This window comes from Polistes dominula, unplaced genomic scaffold (assembly GCF_049000335.1).
Source record: "Polistes dominula isolate Pdom_NZ unplaced genomic scaffold, Pdom_raw_medaka contig_83, whole genome shotgun sequence".
Classification (NCBI taxonomy): domain Eukaryota; kingdom Metazoa; phylum Arthropoda; class Insecta; order Hymenoptera; family Vespidae; genus Polistes; species Polistes dominula.
Genome location: NW_028301032.1, coordinates 1,536,912 through 1,551,911, shown reverse-complemented (window position 1 = coordinate 1,551,911; position 15,000 = coordinate 1,536,912). Strand labels below are relative to the sequence as shown.

Genomic DNA, 15,000 nt, shown 5'->3' with positions numbered 1-15,000 from the left:
AAGGCTGACGACGGTGTCTCATGGATCTACGATTCTACATTCCATGAGTGATACATATAAGAATGATCTTGCCGACAAAAGAAAGTGCTAGGTGGTAGTTTCCTTAACCAGCTTTCTCTATTACGAAGTATAGTTTATCCTGAACGTCTTAGAATATTTATGGAAAAGAAAGAAAGAAAGATCAATGGTGTATATCACGATCAATGTGAATCTCAAAAATGGAAAATGACTTTTCCAATTTGCACTGAAGAGTTATGTTTCAATCCTATTTAATGGATATATATATATATATATATATACAGGATGATTCAGGAGCACTTGGTATCCAAATAAATCCAAAAGTATGATAAAGTTGTATGAAGCTGGTTAATCAAACTGTATAATTAAAAACTATTTTTAATGATACCAACTACGTATAGGAAAACAGTTTTGAAATGGAAGCAAAAAATAGTAAAATTATGCTTAATTTGAAGATTAACTAAACATATAAAAAATTTATGTAGATACCACTACCTGGTATTGGTAGAATCCCTAAACCTTTATACACCTGTAGAGCATAATTTGAGTCCCCTCAGTGATCAACAGTAGGCTCTGGAAGATTTTCTTTGATGCCGCCTATAGACGCCGGTAGGCTGTTTTGCATGCTTTTTAAAATCTTCCTAAATTATTGTTTCGAACACTTTAAACTATTCTATACTGTGTATATAATTAAAAACAACTGTTTAATGATACTAATTATCTAAAGGAACGAGTAAAACAGTCTTGAAATGGATAATATTCAATGCATTTTTACCAATGTTGTGTAATGAATTAAATGTAATATTTAAGTTGATCTTGTAAAAAAAAGAAATAATAAATACAAAACTTAAGGCAAATGTCAAAAAAAAAAAAAAATGGTGTGTCACGATTTTATCGTTGATTATTCCAAGTGGGCGTTTAACTTCGACTAAAAAAAAAAAAATTATTACTTATTCATGCGAAAGTTTAAAAACGTGAAATTGATTAAGTTCCGATAAATCAATCAAGAAAAGAAAAAGAAATGATCGATTTCGTATAATCGTCGGCGAGATTCTCATTGGCGTCAACATTAATAAATTGATTTAATTGATTTAATAAGTAGTTCGATTTATGAAAGTAATCAACGTCCGCCATATAGATTTATTGCTGGATAAACTGTTTTCCTTCGTGTTTTAACGAAGATCGACCCAACCCTTTATTTTTTTTTTTTAGTTCTTGTTCACTTTCTTCCTACCCCTGGTATGAATTTTCGGTCTTCCCAAAATTTACCGGACCCTTGCGATCGGACAGATCGATATTTCACCAGGAACCTAACGGATGCTTTTAGCTGGCTGGTGTCACGTCGTTCCTTGGGATCGTAATTACCTAAAAAATAAAAAAAAATAAAAATAAAAAAATAATAATTAAAATTATCCATTAAATCATACTCGTTTAAAATAATACGGCCTCCACATTTGCCGCACTACGTTTCAATTTTTCAAATCGCATCCAATCTAAAGAAGTTTTCACTTGAAAAAGAAGAAGATGTAGGAGTCAAAGTAGGATTGTTGGTTTCCGGATTAAACGTATTACATTAAAGTATTAATTCCATTCGTGGGTTGGTGTTAAAACGTTGAAAAATATTACACACCGTTCTTACATATATATATATATATATATATATAGATAGATAGTAAAAGGGCAGGAAAACGTGCAAAACTATACGTTAGATCATGAGAGAGAGAGAGGAAAGATTGGTGTAGAACGATTGTATGCAAATCACTATACGCATTTGCAGTAGTGCAACAACAGGGCGTGTATCTTTGGGTGACGTTGCACGATCGGCCGATTATTAGACGAAGTATACGTGACTTGAAAGAACGTAGACGTGCTCCACAATTCTAATATATATCTAACCATAAGATACCGATAACATTGCAACGTTACCAACCGTTCAACAGAATATACATTTTTTTTTTTATATACATAAGACACTTTTACAAAATTTATTATACCAACTTAATTTATTAGATTTTCTAAGTGTGTTCAATTATAATCGATTCTCAAATCTTCAAATAAATTTTTGTTTGAGTGTACAATATGCAAAACATAAATAAAAAAAAATAAAAATAAAAATGAATGATTAATCTACATTGAATTCTCACACACATAGAAATCCTTAAACAAATTTTCAAAGATTCGAAAGATACGAGCTTACCTTCCACCCCCTCCCCTTGCCCTTCTTCCTATCTTTCAATTCCTGGCGGCTGTTCAATTTTGACGGAAGGAAAACTTTTGCTCATACCGTTGTAGAGTTCTCTCTATCTCTCTTTCTCTCTCTAACGATTGGCTGAGATCCAATTACGTTCAATGAAAGTCTCGAGGGATTTATACCGGCACCGGTTCTTGTCTTCAATCCACCTTTAACCGACGCAAAAACGATGATCCATGGATATGTTTTCCGGGACTTCACGCACATAAATACTTTGCTAAACTCCCCCCCCCATTTCCTCCCCCTAGTCCTCTAATATACTTTAAATACATACTTATACATGCATTCTGTATTATATATTTTCATATCGTACCTAATCTCATTACCACCACGGTTAGTTTATATTTTTGATCAAAAATCATTTAGGTATCAGATTTACACAATTTATTTTTTTTTTTTTTTTTTTTACGTAAAAAACACTTAAGTGGATATAGATATGTTTTTTGAATAAAATATAACAAAACTTATGGTGTTCGTATATCAGTCAGCACGTGGGTGTGAAATCAAGGAATTTCCAGACGAGTCAAGAATTTATATCAATGTTGAATTAGAAATGAGACAAAAATGTGTGATGATGGTGGTAATGGTGGTGGTGGTTGAAATAATGAAGGAAAACTCTGTAGTATAGAGAGAGATAGATAGATAGAGAGAGAGAGAGAGAGAGAGAGAATTATAGTTAAAGCATTGGTGTTAGCAAGGAAAGAAGATAAATTCATCGGCACACGAAACGGCTCATGGCGTAGCCGATTGTCCATGCCAATTAGGTTAGAGCAACCTGGCGCGGCGCCTAATAATCGCGTTATTAATGAGCATTACGTGCACTTTATACATACCCAACTACCAATGCTATATACTTTATGATAAAAAAATGAAAAATAATTAGGCTCTAGTAATATACAATTTTTAAATAGTTCGTAAAAAACATTGTCAATAATATCATCAATTTATTTTTAATTTTTTTCAAATAGATTTGAAATATAATATACAAATGTAACGAAAAAATAAGATTTAATATCTCACTGTAATAAAAACAACATGTGTACAGATCACAAGTATTAGAAGTGAAACCTTCAAAAAACTAAGTTTCGAGAGAATGAGACGAATGATGAATATCAGGTGTAGGATAATTGTAAGGTTTATTTGCTATAATATTATCATTATAATATTAATAATATAAAATTTTTACCAGATTCAAAAGTTATTTTACGTTTTATTGACATATTATATAGTAAGTAAAAGAGCCTCCTAAAAGAGCCTCTTTCTTTATTAGGCTACTGCAATAAACACTTGCTATAGTCATTTAAAACCATGTAGTATACGTTCTATGACTCATTCTTTTAAAAAATAATATATATAATTTTGTATTTATATTTTTGCAAAAATAATAATACATTTTTTACAATTTTTTAGCTCGATATAAAAGATGATAAGAGTTAGATAGAGATGAGAAATTTAATCGACTTTAAAAATTAGATTATTGCAGGGTTATTTTGTTTTATATATCGCGAATAGGTCAAACGTCGGTGTTCTCGCCTTCGTTCCTGTGTAATAAATTTTTCCTTCCTTCTCCACCCCTTCATATTCCTCCTACTACCACCACCACCACCACCTTCTACTAATTTTTCTCGCAACGAGGAACGCCGCAATTATCGGCGCTGATAGGAATGTGTCTGTACTAGTACTAATAGCAGTAGTATAATAGCAGTAGTCCAGCTTAAGCATAAGTCTGATATATATATATAGATATATATATATATATATACAGTATGTATGAGAGGAACGCTATCGGCCACTTTTAATTGGACGAAATTACAAGGTGCGTAATGCGCCTAGTGCACGAAGTGGAGGCGTGTAGTACGAGAAGATTGCATACCCTTTTATTGCAATCTATATATATTGTATAATATATGATGCGACTCATAGTAAACTAAAATATTATATATATATGGTTTTAAACGTGTTCGAAAATGGTTTGGTAATATTATTGTTACCTTTAAAATTAAGTAAAATTATATTAGTAAAATTATTATTTAATTCACATACATATATATGTTTCACCTTTTAACTGTATAAGGAAAGTAACTTTAAAAATATCTTTTCTATACACAAAAAAATAAAATAGAAAAAAACATGTTTAAACTCGATCAAGTTTGTTTACATTTACTTATACGTACATATATGCATATGTATATATATATATATGCTTGTCACGATATTGAACGAAGATAGAAAGCCATGGCATACTCATGGTGACATTAACGCGCTTATTCTTCCGAGCTTATCTATGAACTTTCAGTCATTGGATTATCGGCTATCGAAGGGACACACAATGGGCTACGGTGTACATGCAACACCTACTAAGATTCGATTAAATCGGCGCAAAACTCGTGCTTATCTCGAACCTTTGCCTTCCCACGCGTATCCGCCGCCACCAATGATAAAAAAAAGGCACGGTTAACACACACATACAACTGTACAATATGAATATGATCGAGTAAATTTATCTTGTGTCTGTGTAAGTATGTGTGGGAAAAACGCTAAGTAGAATAATAAATAATATACCACGGTTCATATAAAACCTTTTCGCGAATTGGAATCGTTGATCTAAAGGTCACTTTCGTTTGACCATAGATCAAGATAATGGGTTAATTACGATCATTACCGATCATCGTAATAATAACATTTTATGTCCTAGATTCATGATTCCATAGTAAATGTAAATAACTTTCTTGATTTACACCTTTCTATATACCCCACCTCCACCCATATATGAACTTATGGTTGTTATATACTATTAAATATGAGATTTTATTTTATCTTCAAAGATCACTATAGAAAATAATTATTAAACTGAAAACTTCTGTAGAATGAGAGTGATTTGAAAAAAGTGAACGAAAATCCATGGTAACGGTAACGAAACGATGAAACGACTACGTTACTAAAAAGAGAAAACGAGACAAACATATGCACATCTATAGGATTTAGCTTAAGAGAGAATGAGATAGAAGACAGATATGCATTTGTTTCTTATTATCTCGGTCTCCTCTTTATGCAGTGCTTCGTAATCCCCACTCCTGGCTACTAAGTGTTGTATATTTGTGTGTTTGTGTTCAACTGCATACTACGAAGTGTAAACTCATATTAACTCAATCCACACATTTTAAAATATAAGTTAGTTCTTCGACTGGCCACTAGACTATCCACGTTTCTCACAAGTAAAGCTGGTTTTTTTTAATAATAAATAAACCCTACAATTATCTTATTCCTGATACTCTGCATTCGACTGATTCTATCGAAGCGAAGGTTTTAAGAAGGTTTCACTTCTAACACGTGTGATCTGCACACATGATATTTATTTTTGTTATCTTTTATTCGACAGGATAAAGTACCTTTCCTTCGATAGGCCCTTTGGCGACGGTGGGAAGGATCGATTACAGAGAACAACTCGAGGTGGTCCAATTCGCGCCGTGTGAGAGATCAAAAAAGGTCCTCAGGGGCTGGGAGGGGTTGGAGAGATTTAAAAAAAAGATTGGTAAAAAATAAAGAGGAAGTATACTTATCGTTCATGTTCGTGGGTGAGAAGAAAGGGACAATCCTCCCCTGTCCTTTACATAAGCCCTCCCCAGTTCGTTTGTATGTCGGATTAAGGAGTTAAATTCGAGACTTAAAAATAAAAATACAAAAAAAAAAAAAGAAAAAAGAAAAAATGTTAGCAAGTCATTGCAAACGATATTTCTTCGTACTGTTTGTTAATCGTGCCAACTGCCGGATTAATATCATTTTCCAAAAGTCTTGATGGGGAATTTAAAATAAATCAAGTGTTGATGATCTTCCTACGGCAAAACCTCATTGAAATTAATTCTCATCTCAAGTATTACCAGTTTTGTAATTTTTTTTCTATTTTTTTTCATTTTTTTTTTTTAGACAAGGATTTATCATTTTTTTCTTATCCTTGTCTAGTAACTTTTGATTTCATCCAATAAATAAACTTATTTTAATCTTTTTTCAAAACTAGTAGGTTCCACATACTGAAGTAGAGAAAAATAAAAACTAAAAAAAGATAGAAAGATTATAAGTGTCAAGTATATACGTCTCTCTCTTTTTTTTAATTCTTTTTATTTTTTTCTTTTTTCTTTCTTTAGTAGATACACGCCATCGATCCTGATCTCGTTCGATTCGCGGAGGTGTAAAATCATGACGCACGTCCCTGGACCGGTTTTAAAACCGTCGACGCGTGCCTTTCGTTTTGTTATCCAATACAACACACACTCGTACAAGTATCACCATGAAAAAAAAAAGAAAAAAGAAAACCATCAGTAAAGTTTTAATAAATTTTAAATAATAGCTACTATTTTAAAAATAAAAAATGAACTACCTATTATTACTTATCTATTTACAAATTGTTCAAAGATCATTATCGTTCAACACTATGGGGGATTCTCTACGGTTCAAATGCACTATAGTTAAGAATAGAATCGATAAAGAAGTTTGATTTCCAATTGAATATAAATAAATCAAATGGGGGTTTTCTTAGTTTGTTTCGAGTGTAACAACACTAGTCACAATTGTGTAATACACCAATACAATGTTAAATGCAACACACATGCACAGATATAGGAGAAAGCCGACAATGAATAAAGGTGTACAGGATTAAATTGAAAATATTTAGGCCTCGAGCTAAAGTTGGACCCCGAGCTATTTTCATTTTTGTTTTTTTTTTCTTCTATTAAGATATCCTAGGTATTATATCTAAGTTGAAACAAAAAAAAAATACAATGTAGCAGCAGACAATCGTTATCGCCCACGCATGATATGTAAGAGACAACGTTGACGACGAATTGCGATTCAACTCGACAACGATTGGTCCCTTTTTCACCTCACCTCACTTCACTTCATCTAACCTAACCTCAACACCTTAGACTTTCCATGGTACATTGTTCAACTTAGAATGCTTAACAATAAGTGACGAAACTCACGGATGTCACGTAAGAAACTTGACTTACGAGCACCTACTACTACTATTGTATTTACTTTGTTCAATAATTTCTATCAAATAAACCAACAACAACAACAACAACAACAACAGCTCGTCTCGATTTAATTTACCACGTGAGACTAACTTCAGTGAATATTTTATGAAGCATTATATACCCAACTATCAAACACATTTTCTTTTAATTTTATATGGGGGAACATAAATATGTGTGTATACTTCAGATTGAAAAAAAAAATGAAATGAAGATACGCATCATATAAAAAAAGGTACGAGATTTGTAAACAAAAATTGATATGCACGATTATTATCAAACTTAAATGGTGAGGAGGAGGGGGATAAAATGATCATGCGAAATGTTATAGTGCGTGGAAATTCGCGATCATAATCATTATAATGAAGAATATTCCTCAAAAAGTCGTTGGGTTCGATATCAAGCTAAAGTTGGCAGGGGGCTAGTGGGGATAAAGGGTGGGGATATGGGGGTATACCTTTGAGGAATTTTCTCAGAGGCTATGAACGATTTTCGCGTGCGTAAAGATAATGTTTTTTGTATAAAGAAAGTGGGTATTTACGACGGAGAATGTACACTCACATCCATCCCCCGTGTCTTGGATAATTTGCGACTATGCCCGGTGGCGTTGGTTGGTTGGTTGGTTGGTCGTTCAGTGAAAAGGTATGAAAGGAGGAACGACCCGTATCGAAAGAGAGTCACGTTAAACGGGGTCCATATTGTCGAAAGGTAGAAAAGGGTCCTATAACGTTACCTGAAACACAAGTTTAACCTGCCACTTTATTGTTGTAACACTGAATATGCAAATGAACTTAACTCTGTCACGTTAGTGAGTACTTCGACATATATATATATATTTTTTTTTCGTAAGTACATACATACATGCGTTAGTGCATAAGTGTGTGATTTAAATCAAATCAGTTATTGGTATTTTTATTAATAAAGTATGGTTTGTATATTGTTTTATTTTTAATTAAAGTAATGTGCAAGACGATGAAACAAAATTAATAGAACAATTATTTGTAATAGATATTATATTTATTGTAAATCTCTATATTTTGTATGAAAAAAAAAATAATAATATATAAGATGAAACCAGTAAAGAATGAAGAATTAATAGAACAATTATGTGATAGATAGAAATTTAAATTGTATTGCAAATTCCAATAGCTCGTACTAAAAAGAAAGAAAGAAAGAAAGAGAAATATAAAAAATGAGAAGTCTAATAAGCATTACCATGAAGGTAATCGATCGAGAGAAAATAATATATCAAAAATATGTAGCTACCGGAGGTCTGATCTCAATGAGGCCCTAAGGGTGCTTCGATACAAGATAGGTACGCATCAACTTACGGTGTATCATCAGTCCGGTAGACGAGTTGGTGGTGCACATGGTAAAAGACGTTCGTTAAATCACCGATACCTTTTATATATAGGGTGTTTCAAACTATCACAACCTTTCATTGCATACAACCCATATTCTTATCTATCTTATCTACAAAACATTTGTTCAAATGTTGATAACTTTATCAGAATAAAAAAAAAACTAATAGGGGTCCAATTAATTTATCAGAATTAATCACAACAAAATATATTATAAATATAATATAAAAAATATTGTATTATTACATGTAGTACCCTGTATATACTTGGAATCATGCTTTAACCGCACACGTGTTCATTGGCACACGCACGTGTGTAAGGAGGAGGACTTACGCCAAAAGTAACTGACGAAGAAGTAAGACGAGGTGATTATCTTTCTCTGCTCGGACGAGAAGCCAATAGATAGGCAGAGTAATGCCGAGCGATTTTCAGAACGTGACGCGCGTGTCTGAACGTTGAAGGCGCGTGGTATCTCTTGCGATAATTCCCTTCTCTTACCTTCTGCTACGAATCTTCCCTTTTACTTTCTCCTTCATTCTATGTATACCCCTGTACACATATATATACTAGATTTCAATACATATAAGACTCACGTAGTACCGGAAGAGGCTTCTTTTATCTTAGAAACATAAAACATTTATTTTGTCGTTCATTTTATATATACATTTATATATATTTTATTATTAAATAATTTGTTGTGTTTAAAATCATTTTCTAATGGGAATTACTTTTTAAAAAGAAAGTGTTATTTAATAATTATCGTTTATAAAAGATAAGTAGCTGAAAATGTTAGGTTATCTTGAAATGTTTCGCACGCTTATCGAAATCTATGACCAACAGATGGTACTGGACAGTCATCTGCATCTTTTTCTTTGTTTTTCTAAATTAATTAATTATTTTGTAAATAAATTAATGTAATAAGAAGCTAGCTTTATTGGGAATGCAACGTTTTTGCCCAAAATTTCAAAACAATGAATAGAATATTGGATTGTTTGGAAAGTAATTTCGTTTTTATTTTGTGAAATGAAATTAAGGTTAAACCTAAGCCCACCTAGGCCTTTCAAGTGGGCATAAAACGTCAAATTTGATAAATTTAAGGTCTCACTGATCTCAATTGTTGTTAATTGCAGGTTTGCATCAATAATTGCATTTATTGTGTCTACATTTATATATATATATAGATTATATTTTATTTAATTTATTATTTTTTTGGAATATAGGAAAATAGAAGGTTTTTTAAGAAATGTAAATGTCCACGAGAAAAGTGAGAAAAGAAAGTTCTACTTGAGAGAGTGTAAAAGAGAGAGAGAGAGAGTAAAAGATAAGGAAAGAGATGAGAAAAGAAAAGAGAAAGAGAAAGAGAGTGAGAGAGAGAGAGAGAGAGAGAGGGAGAGGATTATACTGATAAACATGTGTAGCTTTTAGCGAGGCATCCCGAAGATGGTATCTCTGGTAAAATATGCCCCTGGGAGACAATATTAACTGCTACGCGCTTCTGCAGGTATCTTTGCCACGCAACCCCGTTCGGTCCTTTAGCACCCAAAAGAGGGTTCCACCCTAATGAACTATAGACTCGCAAGAACGCGCAAAAATCTTGCCAAATGCCTCTACTCTCCTACCCTTTTCCACTCTCTCTCTCTCTTATTTTCTCTTTCTTTCTCTTTCTCACTATATTTTTGTATATATATATATATATTTTTTTTCTTTTCCGTACCACTGAGAGTTATCGCCCGTCCAAATCCTTCGCGGCTCCGCGACGGTAATTAAGCGAGTTTAATTATTGTTATTCCTTGCACGCGGGTGGCGATCTTGCATTCGCTTTATGACCATGCGCCTTCCTTCCTTCCTTCCTTCCTTCCTTCCTTCCTTTGACCTTTCCCTTTAACGTTAATGACCGTCGGTACTCACTGCCGTTCGAGACAGAAAGAAAAGAACAAGAAAAAAAAATGTATGCCCCCTTCGCGCTCAGATACACGTGAAGAAAGAAAATAAAAATAAAAAAAATAAATACAAGTTAACTCGTACCCACCCCTTTTGAATTAATTCTTGGCGAAGTTTAACCTTCGAAAGAAATCACACTCGATATTAAAAAAGGGTTTGTATATTACGGTTATTTATCAAAATAATTTTATAATAAATCATAAATTTAATAATAAATTAAAAAATATTATTATTTTTATAAATTAATTGTAATATATAGTATTATTATATATAGTAGATTATATTATAATAATCTAGTACTTTATTATTATTAAATATATAATAATAATAATATTTTTGTATAATAGCATTTTAGTATTTAGTTATAATTAGTATAATTTTTTATAATATTATTGTATTAGAATTAATTTTAAAATATTATATTATATAAAATTATATTAAAATTATATATAATATTATATAATATAATATAAAAATAATGTATAATATTATTTTTAATTTATTTAATTTGTTTAATTTTTAATTTATTTAATTTTGCAAGCGTGAATTATTATTTTTTTTTGATTTCATTACGTTCTAATTTTATTTTATTTTTTTTTAATATGTATCACCTTACTACTACTACTACTAATACTTGTAAAAAATGAACTATTTCTACTGGTTGATTCGTTTAAGGTTTTTTTTTGTATTTCTCTTTTTAGTCTTTTCTTTTGATTTTTTTTTTTTATAAAAGTCAGGGTGAATATTATCCAACTTTTCGTTGGATACTACGAGAGAACATTAATAAACAGACCGTATCAAGGTCTCATCTATGGAATCTCAGGTACGTAACAATGACATACGGACCTGTTATAGCTTACTGATGTCATTGCACGGCGCCGCCATAACTTTACTATACTTTTTTCATTCCTTTTTTCTTCCCTTTGAGAAACTTCAGAATGTCCATTCTCGCACCGTTTGCCAAAGAGAGAAAGAGAATGCTAACCAAGCGATTATGCGTGCTGATATCGGGTCCGGTAGCGCAGGCAAGGACTAACTATCCTGAACTTTCAAAGGGGAAAAAACCGAAAATGTGTCCATTGTCGTTCACCGCCAACTCAACTCACCTCAACTCACCTCAGTCACCGTTGAAAAATCCAATCAATGAAAAAATCAAAGAGAGTTAATCGGCTTTGGTAATCCTTTTCTTTGTAAAAATACAAAAAAAAAAAATAAAACAGAAAGGGAATCAGTGTTGAAAGGGTTTGTGTACCTTTAGTGACCAATCAACGTTAAAACACAAATTTTTGTAACAACCAATGGAATAATATTGTTAAGTCTTTCACGATTGTATAAACAATAGTTTGCTGCAATGAACTCTCGAGTTCCCAGTGCCAATTAATAATAATAACAATTATATAAACAATAATTGTATTTCTCTATACAACATATATTTAACAAACATTTATTATAAACACCATAATAAAAAAAATTCAAATCAACTAATTACAATATCTCATTACAATTTTATACACAAGTCCCATTATCTTATCATACTTGTATTACCAACGTAAGTGCATCAAAAATTATCGAACTATAATATTTATAAATATCCCATAAAAAAAAGCAAAAACCATAAGACATTCCTTTTATGAATTATTATCCAACTTATGTTAAAAAAAAAAACAAAACAAGTAATTTGAAGAGAATCTCTTTGGTTCTTCTAAACCCATCCCACGCGTTTCCACGAAAATCTCATTTCCCATGGTAAAACAAAATAAAAAAAACATCAAAGAAACTATCCTGAGAGCTTAGAGCTCAGCGAAGTAGATAATAATATTAGGAGCTTAGTTTTTTGACTTACGTACCGTACGTACTCTACGTACGTACCTACCTATACAGGTAAACATAAGCAATTTCAAGATACGACCGAGGAGTAAAGGGTTTCATTGTCTATGAAGATACGCGAGTTAAAGCTCTTTACTTCAACTTTTATAGTTGACTCCGTCCCTTCCCCCCCTCCCACCCCTTTCCTCTCCTTCTCTTTACCTGCATACTGGCAGGTGGAGGTGTGTATATATATACATGCACAGTATAGTATGAGAAACGTTGGAGATGCGTATGTTGTATCAAGAAGAAGAAGATGAAGATGAAGATGAAGAAAGAAGAAGAAGAAGAAGAAGAAGAAAACGTGTTGAAGGAAGAAGAAGAAGAGGAAGAAAAGGAAGAGGAGAAGGTGGAGAAGGGTGGGGGAGGATGAAGAAGGTATATGTATATACCTTGTATATGTATATGTATACACACTTGCGTATAGGTGTATATATATGTATACGGGGCAATGCGATTGCGTCTTGACTATCTCTCTCTCTCTCTCTCTCTCTCTCTTACTCTTTTTATTTTTGTATTTCTTTTTCTCTTTCTTTCTCACGATGATGATGACCGAGCAAGCTTGGCATGAGTCTGCTTCTTTTACGCGTTCATAATTGAGATAATCTTTACCGACCAAGAGAGGTGGACCGACGGTATGTGGATTTTTGCGATCTGAGATTTCCTTTCCTTTCCTTTCCTTTCCCTTCCTTTCCCTTTTCCTATACTTGCCGTTAGTATCGTTCATGCTGATCAAAAAATGTATCGTCGATTTAGATTAAAACGTTAACGAGACGATGACTGTTTTGATTCTATGATATTCTCATATGGTTAAGGTAATAAAAATGATTAGGTTCTATTTCTACGCACACAAACATGCCCACCTTTTTACTCAACTCTTCTACAATGATTCTTCACCGATCAACGTGCATTTTTATTCTTTCTATATTTTTATTATAAATTTTTACCAAATGTAGATGTCATTTGCAGTCACGAATTGTTACATGGATGTCGAATATATCCCGCATTCGTCCGCACCGGATATATCCGGCACCTATACCGAAAGGTTTAATCAAAGCACTGGTAGCAAATTTCAAGTGTATTATCTACTTAACGTATTATCTGTAGTACTTAACTGTATTATCTTTAGGTTTGTTTTTTTAATTTCATTTTAAATAGAATAATTAAGTTAATGTTTATGTTGTCCTAACGCATAAAAAGAATTCATTATATTTGATGTATTATTTAAACAATAATGATTATTTTTTTCTAGAAAAAAAGAAGAACTCTTGAAAGCCTTAAATGGAATTCATCGTGATAGTTTAAAAAAAAAAAAAATGATAACGTTTGTTCGTTGAACATTCTCATTTCTTGAACAATTTACGAGGAAATCGGGTAACAACAACCGTTACTCAGCATCTTTTCTAAAAAGGAGCATTCCTGATTTCTTCTACATCTTTGTTCAACCTTGTTCTTTTCCTCCCTCTATACTTATCTTATCTAGATCGTATTTTATGATACATCTTTCTCATTCTATCTTTCTATTGGATCCTATCACCCTCTACAATAGACTACCAATCAGGAAGCTGTCCCTCGACGTCATTTTCTCGATAACTACTACTACAACTTTTTCATTTCGATAAAACGTCCTTTTGATAGATCCTATTAGGTACGTTTAAGTACATCATTTATCGTGAACGATTAAAGTATTCCAAGTAACCTAAGCCCTTTTTTTAATGAACAATCATCGATTTTACCAATAAGGAGATTGATGACCAAGAAATTTAAACCATCACTCTCAATTGATCACTCTTATATCATACCAAGACAAATTTCTTATTTTACTTTTTACTTTGAAGATTTTTGAACCCTTAAGAAAATAAATGTGACGACTGATAAATCGTTTTTAAGACAGTAACTGAAAATAATGATATGATTTGAATACGAAGTGACAGAATTACCGAATTGGATAAGTCATATCTGTCTATTGTATCAACCGTTGTTAATCAACCTTGGACGGTTCTTATCCCTTTGTTCAAACGTGGCATAGGTACACCGCGATTGGCAAGGGAAGAAGAAGAAAGAGGCGAGGCGAGGCGAGGCACCTGCCTCTGGGAGATGCGACGTGGCTCCTGTACGTAAGGAGTAACAGCAACTCTCATTCGAATCATACATATCATTTCAAATAATAATAACACCTAACATTTATCTCATTTAACAAAATATTATTCAAACTTCTGAACTAAATTGAACCCTAATTCATCCTAATAAATGTAACATTTATTAGAAGAAAGTAAATTAAAGAAAAATTGAAACACTGCAAAACAAAAAGAAAGGGCACAAATGAAAAGAAACAAACTCATCATCTAACCAGGGTGATTCTAAGCAAACGTAATCCCCAAAAACGTGTTTGATAAATACCCATAAGTAATAAACCATGGTACGTATGAGAACCACGATGATTGGACCCAATTATAGGTGGCGCGGGCGTTCTCGGTACGTTCTTGTGTCTCTCGACGAGGGCCCTCGATCGAGGGCCCCGTTCGAACCGGGGCCT

General features: G+C 32.6%; 1 long non-coding RNA gene across 1 annotated transcript; it reads right to left on the bottom strand.

Annotated features, from left to right (window-relative positions):
* Positions 1-530: 530 nt before the first annotated feature.
* On the bottom strand, positions 531-9,200 carry LOC149031896 (uncharacterized). The gene is made up of 5 exons (XR_016177176.1): positions 8,991-9,200; positions 8,628-8,769; positions 7,858-8,029; positions 2,216-2,418; positions 531-1,383 (listed from the first exon to the last, which is right to left on the bottom strand). It is a non-coding gene; the product is annotated as an uncharacterized LOC149031896 (long non-coding RNA).
* Positions 9,201-15,000: the final 5,800 nt, after the last annotated feature.